Source organism: Melanaphis sacchari, unplaced genomic scaffold (genome assembly GCF_002803265.2).
Source record: "Melanaphis sacchari strain LSU unplaced genomic scaffold, SCAv2.0 Contig10_pilon_pilon, whole genome shotgun sequence".
Classification (NCBI taxonomy): domain Eukaryota; kingdom Metazoa; phylum Arthropoda; class Insecta; order Hemiptera; family Aphididae; genus Melanaphis; species Melanaphis sacchari.
In genome coordinates this window covers 1,784,894-1,793,691 of record NW_020270420.1, presented here as the reverse complement: position 1 = coordinate 1,793,691, position 8,798 = coordinate 1,784,894, and positions in this window count along the sequence as shown.

Sequence of the window (8,798 nt, the reverse complement as noted above, 5' to 3'; positions counted from 1 at the left end):
CTACGAAGATTTAAAATTTTTTTTTTGGTATCTACGTATCTGTTAATGTATAATGTAACGAGCACAATTAAATACAAAGTGTCTTAAAAGTCATATTATTATTACAGTTAATAACTTATTAACGATTAGCTTGTAAGTTTAATGAAATCTAAAAATGTCCAATAAGAATTTTCATTGTTCACTTGTACTAATTTTTTATTTTTTTTTTTAAGTGAAAACTGGAAAATCTTAATTGACAATAAGCAGTGCATAGACTATTAATTATTATACATTATTAATGATATTGTAATATTTATAATAATATGAAAAATAATAAATCAAAATATTTATCATTGTGAGGTGATCATCTTTATTAATTTTATTTTATCCTAAATGTTTAATACAAATTATTTGATTATTTATTTAATTCAAATATACCAATATGATACATATTATTATTTTACAAATTTACATTGGCGAAATTATATGATATTATAATTATGTATAATTTATAAAAATAAACATAATTATAATAAAATATTATCGTAATATAATATGTTTAACACCATATTATTATATTATGTTAACATATTATAATTATTAAATTATTACTATAACAATAATAAAATGCAGCTAAATCCATCACGATACAATTTAAATTTGTATCCTTTTTAATGGTATTTTCTGTTGCCCAATTGTTTATACTTCTCAAATGAATTATCTTGTCAACATTATTGTGGTAGTAGTAAAATCATACAAAAATACAAAATCGGTTTTATTGAACATATTTTGAGCTGCAAATATTTCAAAACTGTCATAAGCCTGGAGAAGTGTGGAATATTATAATATTATTAATAATAAAAATTTTTATTATTATTATTATGAATTATGATGTATCATATTTTTTACAGTTAATTTATAAAATGTATTTATTTCAACGTGGAACCAAATGGTGAATATAGGTTACATTAGGTAAATGTTCTCACGAATCACAACAACAATTGTTTTTTTATAGAACAACATGAAAGTAAGCAATTATATAATAAAAATAAATAAAACCATTCCAAATTAATTAAACGTTTATTAGGTAGTTGCTAAATAATTAGACTGACGAAGCTTTTGATATTGTGAGTTAATTAAATGACAGTTTGAACTATTGAATTTTAAAAATGCACTGTATTCAATAAACGTTAGCATGAAATTATATCATAAACACTAAATGGTCGATCGATCATAATTAACCTTTTGCAAAGCAACGCGTGGTTCTGTGTGCGGCGTGAGCCTATAACTAAGTGCAAGTATATTCTGTTTTATGCAATTTAAAAACAAATTGCTTATCTCGGTGCAAAAAAAAAAAAAAAATGCGTAACGAATTATGTACTTAAGCGTATTTTATTTTTAGCATATCTTCGTAAATCAGAATTATATTCTATCAGTAAAATTTAATATAGAATATTGTTTCTGAACCTTAAACCGTTGCTGCTTGTTCTTAAGTGGATATTGACTGCTCTTCTTTATGTGTTCGGAACAAATACTTCAAAACTCGTTCGATAAAGTATAATTTTTTCAGTGCTTTATAATAGTACAGTTACTATAAAAGTAACCGATTGCGGCACCAAAATGTGCCAAGCCCGAGGTTTATAAATTAACATTTTTATCAGTTAGGTATTTTGATATATTTATTAGCATCACATAATGATATAATATTATATGAAAAAGAAAAACGGTAAAAATACAATTGTCTTTTGAAAATTATACATTGGAAATTAATGCAATTATAAAATTATTATATCATATCGGGTCAAATTGAGAGTACTTACGAGTTAATTACATACTTAAAAATAATAATTATAAAATATCAATAATTATTCATTGATATAAAGAGTTGTATAAATACCTAAATATTACAGTAATAAGTCTGTTAAATAATTTTGTTTCGTAATATGGCTTATGTTCAAAATCGATTATAATTTTTATTGTTATATTGGCACACGTTATAAATTTTCTTTGACAGACTTAAATTTAATATTTTCATTTTTCGCTCCTTATATTATTTAATAGGTACGAAAAAAAACTACTTTGATTTAAATTTATTGCCTATTGTTAACGCCTCGTCATTTAAGTATGTATGTTTTGTCGTATAAAATGTTTTTTCCTGCGAGTCTACGGAAAAAAAAAACAATCGTTTCAAAACGGCCATAAAAATGTATGATTATCTTTTCAAATAGTATTACTTATTACTTTTTATACTTATAAATTATTGTTTTAAATACGATTTAATGATCAGTCATCTGTAAAAAGCAAAACTCTACAAATATTGTTTTTTAATTTAAAATTAATTGTCTTTAAAGTAAAAAAAAAGATAGGTAAACGGATACTGCTCTACTGTACATCAAGTGTCAAGTGGTTCACTATTATAGGTGTGTTAAATTTGAATTTTATGATACATCATTGTATTTAAAAAACAATTCTGAATGAAGAAGTCTATCAACCAAAAGCTATGTTTCTTGGTATTGCTATATCAAACTAATTTATTTTACTTTTAGTATTATAGGTAGTAGGTTGTTATAATTTTTTTCTTTAAAATATTCTATTTATTCTATTATTATTAATTATTATAGTAATATATATTCACACCAAATTATTTCAACTTTATAGAACTCAAAATTCAATACTGTAAATAGTAAATACCATAAAACACTAAAAATCGAATCATATTATCTATAAATAAATAATATTTTAAAATAAATCTAAAGTTTTGTTAAATTTAAATAAATAATATTCAAAATAGTTATATTTTGAAAATACAATAAAATTCTAAAAATTGTCTGAGGAGAAATATTATTTTACGGGTAAATTTGAATGGTCATAAACATATGAATTTGAAACATTTATAAAAATTGTTTTGAATTTTCAGTACAATTTTATTTTTATTTATAGGTTAAAAACTAAACAAAAAAATTGTGTTTATTTTTTAAATCTTTGATATAAAAACAAAAATTAATTTGCTAATTTTCGGAATTTTATGAATTTTTTCGAAATTTTAACATTATTTACTTATATCAAATATTTTTCATTGGTTTTTGATATTTTTTAATTATAAATTCAAGTTTTATTTTCAAGTTTTTCTATCAGTAAATTATTTTTAATTAACATTTATGTAAAAAAATAAAAGCTAAAAAAATTAAACATTTCTAACTAAAAAAAAGTCAAAATATTTTTAAAACTTAATCATAACTATAAAAAAATATAACAAATATTTGATGAAAATATCAAGTATCTACGGTTATTTGTTTTTGAATCATACAGAAAAAAAAAACAAAATTGATTTTGTCGAAAATAGGATTTGCGTAGAAATTCTTGTTTTCTCTAAATTTTTATTTATTTTTTTCGACTATAAAAATAAATTCGGGAAACTTTTGAGTTTGACCTTTCTAAATACAATTAAATTCAATTGTATTTTGTCAATAACTTATCGTATACTCAACCACAAAAAAAAAAAAACCCCATCCGTGATAAAACCGATATATTTATCGCTCTACTCAGAATAGAAAAACTATACATAGCTGACAATTGATTGATCAAAAACATATTAAAATTTTAAAGAGTACACTAAAGTCTGTGAATCTCTAAAATCATATCATATTATTTATGAGCTTGGCATACAATCTGAATGTTTACAAAGTAAGTATCGTCTAAACCTAAAATTTTTTCAATAAAAATATTACATTATAATAATTATATTGTATAGAAATATTAAAACTAAATCTTTAAGACTAAAATAATATATATGTGCATCGTATTTTATTTTTCAAAATTTAATGTGAACTCGTATTTATTATTAATATATAATACATACCGCTTACATCATTTAGTAAACTCATATTATTACACGATACAAATAGTTAACGTCACAAGTTATTTTTATAAAATCTCAGTAGAATACTTAAAATATAATAATATACATTTCATATGTTGTAAAATAATAATTTATCTTGTTCGTTAAAATTCATCTGCGACTTGATGTACGTATATATCAATATAACTTTTAGATATTAGTATTAAATATGCGCACAGTATAATTAATATTTTATTTTAAGACGATTCTATTAAAGATAAGCTCTTGAATTAGGAGTGTTGACTTTATGGAAATGCTTCTACGCATATTTTTATGTGTTCCTTTTAATTTATTATATTTTTAAGCTCTCTTTTTAATCAATATTCTTTTTCATACATAAGTGTTTATTTTTTTTTTTTATAAATGTTCTACAAACATTTTTTTTATGAATCCCATGAGATCATTTTTAAAAATTGTTATGATATCATACTTATTAGTTAAGTAAAAATATAATAAATAAAGTCATTAATTGAAATTCTTTAATTTGTGGCCCAATACGTTGCACATGTGTATATGTATAAAAATGATTTTATATGGATCATAATCTCTTATCTCAATCTTTACTTAATAACCAAGCTGATTGTGGTACTTGACTTTTTATAGTTTTTATTTTCATATCTCAAACTAAGTTTAAAATTATCATTCTAAAAACTATAGCATAATTGTAACTTTCCAAATTAACTTAGTATTTATATTCATGAAGTCTATAAAAAGGATAAGTATGACCCAAAATTCAAGTACGAAACACCTATTTAGCCTCAAACTGTTGTTACATTTTAGCTGGACAATAATACGTACTATATGTACTTTGCAAGCGAAACTTAGAGATGTGGCCCTCTGGCCGTCCTTAATCTGGTCTTGCCTAAATTTAGAAATAATAGATATTATTTTAGATCAGCCATAATAAAATTATAATTGATAGTGTTTTTCCGCCTGAATGGAGAAACATGTTTTCTTTTTTAATTACCTCTGTAACAGTACAATGAATAATGAATGCGTACGAGAATCGTTTGTTTTTGAGTTCACGGCGCTATTCATAGCGTCCAATTATTTTAAAATCTATATAGGTAGAAACACTAAAAACAATATAAACAAACTGTTCAATGATTATGTACTTTACAGATATGCTGAAAAATAAAGTAGTTTTAATAATAACAATAATAATAATAATAATAGTAATAATAATAATAAAAGATTCAATAAAAATACGAAATATTGAACAACAAAATCGGTCGGTTAATTGATTCGTTTCATCAATTTTATGTACATTTAGACCAATGCGAAGCAATAATCGCAATAATATTAATAATATGTCTTGATTTCATTTTTTTTTTTTTTTTAAGTTAAAGATTAAAATTTGCTATTTTATAAAACAATTTTTTTTTTTTTTTTTTTGATAGATAATTCAAATTATTTATATTCAAAAGCTATTCAACTGTATATTATTCTGAAAATCCAAATGAATCGTTATTATTACAGTTCATAATATTATAATTTAATTATTTATTAAATGTAATATTACAAAATAAACCCTATGTTGTGTGATGATTTTGTTCATTCATGATTTATTGCGGGAAGTATAGAATATGGATACAAATTCCGGAGTTATAATGGCTTGACGCTATAAATAATTACGATCGAAATTAACCTTTCATTGTTTTGCCTAACTGTTATAGTACGGGTCTTGTTTGAAAAACGAGCTATACATTAATGTTTAAACCTTTAAGTATCCTTCATTAAAAATCAAAATACACATTCTAACCACCAGGGACGAATAATTTATTATTAGTCGTGCAAAAATATAAAAAATAAAAACAATCGTTAAAAAATTATTTAGGTATTAATATTATTATTGTTTGTGGATTAGAAAATGTTAAAAAGATTATCTAATGGTTTTAGAGATATCGATCGAATAATATAGTTAAATGGCACTAATGTATACATGTGCAATTGGATACGAAACTATTTGATATATATATATATTATAAAGGTGAGGTAACTATTAATTTGATTCGTATACAATCTATACACATCGTATAATTGAAATTTTAAATTGTAAGAAATGAAATATACTTCTTATCAGTGTAACCGAATGGATTTACAGTTTGAATTGTTTTTAAAACAAAATCATTTATTTAATCCAATAGGAATTTTTTATTATTTTTTTTTATTATTTGTGTACATAATATACAGTTTTAATAAAAGGATAAGTAATGGACTTTAAAAATTTTAAGTAATTGAATTTGAAACCAAATACATAAAATAAATAACGTATGAAAAATAAATTACTTTTAACTTTTATAAGTGTTTACAGTATAGGAGTTGAATTCCATAATAATACATTATAATTTGGAATTAATACATAATATATACATTTATTAATATTGTAATTAAAATAATAATAATTTCTATCAATGTTAAGAATTAAGATGTAATTAAAGTATAATTAAATTAGGATTAGTAACACAAACAATAATTGTTACTACCTACTACAATCATTCAATAGATATTTTTTCAGGCGATTATACTAAATAGATATCACCCAATCTTAAATAATTTTCTCGATGAAGTATTAATAAATCATTATCATAAATGTAATGATTGTACAAAATGTATACAAAAGTTAATATAGACATATATTAATATATAATTTAATATCGCATTAAAATTAGGGTTTATTTTTCAATTGTATAATCTTATAGTAGTACATAATTTATTATTGACTCAACCGCGTAGTCCGATGGCAAGGATTTAGCATTTTACTGAATAATAATATAAAGTGGTATCGAGGAATAATATTGAATACTATATGATTTTCGCTAATATCACCGCGTTATTAAAGATGCAATCGTCTATTGGGAATATGCAAGACTGTAGTACATGCGGGATAAGCCGAGGATTTCTACTCGATTGCCAATATAATAATATACACAGCACAACCACGCTGGTCTAACAAACTTTAATCCGACGTTGGGGCATGCGTTTGTATAATAATATAGCATAATGTTATCCATTCAGCTCAACTCAAGGCTTAATATTAAACCATAATTTATTCGTACCACTCTTAATAATTATTGATATCGTATACTTATAACCTATTGAAATATTATAATAGTTACCAAACGTCATAGTAGCAACGCTCCTATGCGAGTGGTACAATACAATTCTTTATGATTTGTTCTGAATATTATATTTTTATATCGATACGAGACAAATCGCTATATTGACTTGAAATTGAAGAAGAAAACGTTCATTCACGTCAATTTAAATTCTCGGTCTATCTTAGTATTATTTTACTGTCCCAAACATATTATACTTGAAAATAGATCTGTGTGTACTTTAAAATCAGTGTATCTTTTCTGTCTGAGTTATAGTTAACCTTACTTGATGAAAATTTGTTTAACCTGCTTACATTACATATGAAGTTGAATAGTTGATTAAGAATACGATACGTATTCAAATGGTCCCACTGGACTAGAAAGGGTTAATATATTTCCTATGTCTCTCCCATTGCGAAAAATCAATCAATCAAGAATCGCAATTATCTAGTTTGTCTAATTTTCACTTTTAAGACAATGTCCATTATTCAATAAGGTAATTTCTAACTCAATTGATTATTTTCATAACAGTCAAAGTTAGCTGCTTAGTTTCAACTTATTTTACTAGGAACATTACTCTTTTTCGTACTTAACTATCTATTTAATTCTTATTTTATTCATTTATTGAACATTTCCATTAAATACCCTTCTTTTATTTTGAATAAATTATTTTCCTATGCTTCTATCTTTTATTCTAGATTCTTAGCAAAGTGATTAATGTATTAATTTTCATATAATTATTTGTATGACTGTCTATTTTTTGTATCTTAAGGTACTTTTTATAGTAAAATTTTTTAGGTTTAGATAAATAGTTATAATTGGTATATGAAAAACAATTATTTTTTTTCTATTTTGAAGAAATCAAACGTAAATCAAAAAATAAATCAGGAAAATACTTAAAATTGTATCCAAAATAATAATTTTTTTTTTCTATCATAAATCAACAATGAATAATAGACTATGTTCTGTTCAGTAAGAAAATATGCTGTGGCCCGACGAAAATCAATTGTTTTATGTATTTCTACTCAATATCTCGTTATAGTCGAACCGGTCTTGATGAAAGAATGTCGAATTGGTACATTTTTTGCTATTAAGAGTATATAAACAGAAATTTAAATTTCATCTTCATTAAATAATAAATATTCATAAAAAAATTGATCATAGATTTAATATGACGTCTTGATCAATTTAATAGTAGTGGTGATGGTATATTATTTTTAATACCAATATACAAATTCATAATATATACCTTTTTTAAAAAAAGGCTGACAGGCCATTTTTGACTCCAAGTTGTTTTTCATATGCATTAATTTATCATTGAATTAAAATATAGTATATCTCATTTAACATGACTTCCTTAATAAAAAGGTATACTCAACATCTACAACTATGCAGAAAAATGACAAAAAAAAAAAAAAAATTTATTCATCTCATTTATAAGCATATTACTATTATAATTTAAAAACTGTCTTTTTCTTCAAATTGTGATTTTTACTCGTTATTTAATCTAATATAAATAATAAATATTATAATTTCGAATTCGACTGCTTATTCTCACTGAAATTTAAATGTCACTCACAATAGTAATTGATATAAAATAATAATATAATAATGTATGTACGCGCATATTTAATATATTATTTAACTACTTGCAGAGTTATAAAATATTTAAGTTTGTGGTTAAAGTAAGCGTATACATCATTAGTCGAGTTTTTCAATCCATCGTCAAACTAAAATTATTATTTAACACTTTTATTGCTTCAGTGTTTTGTTTATGATTTGTCAAAACTTATTAAATCTGCACTGTATATTACGTTTTGCGT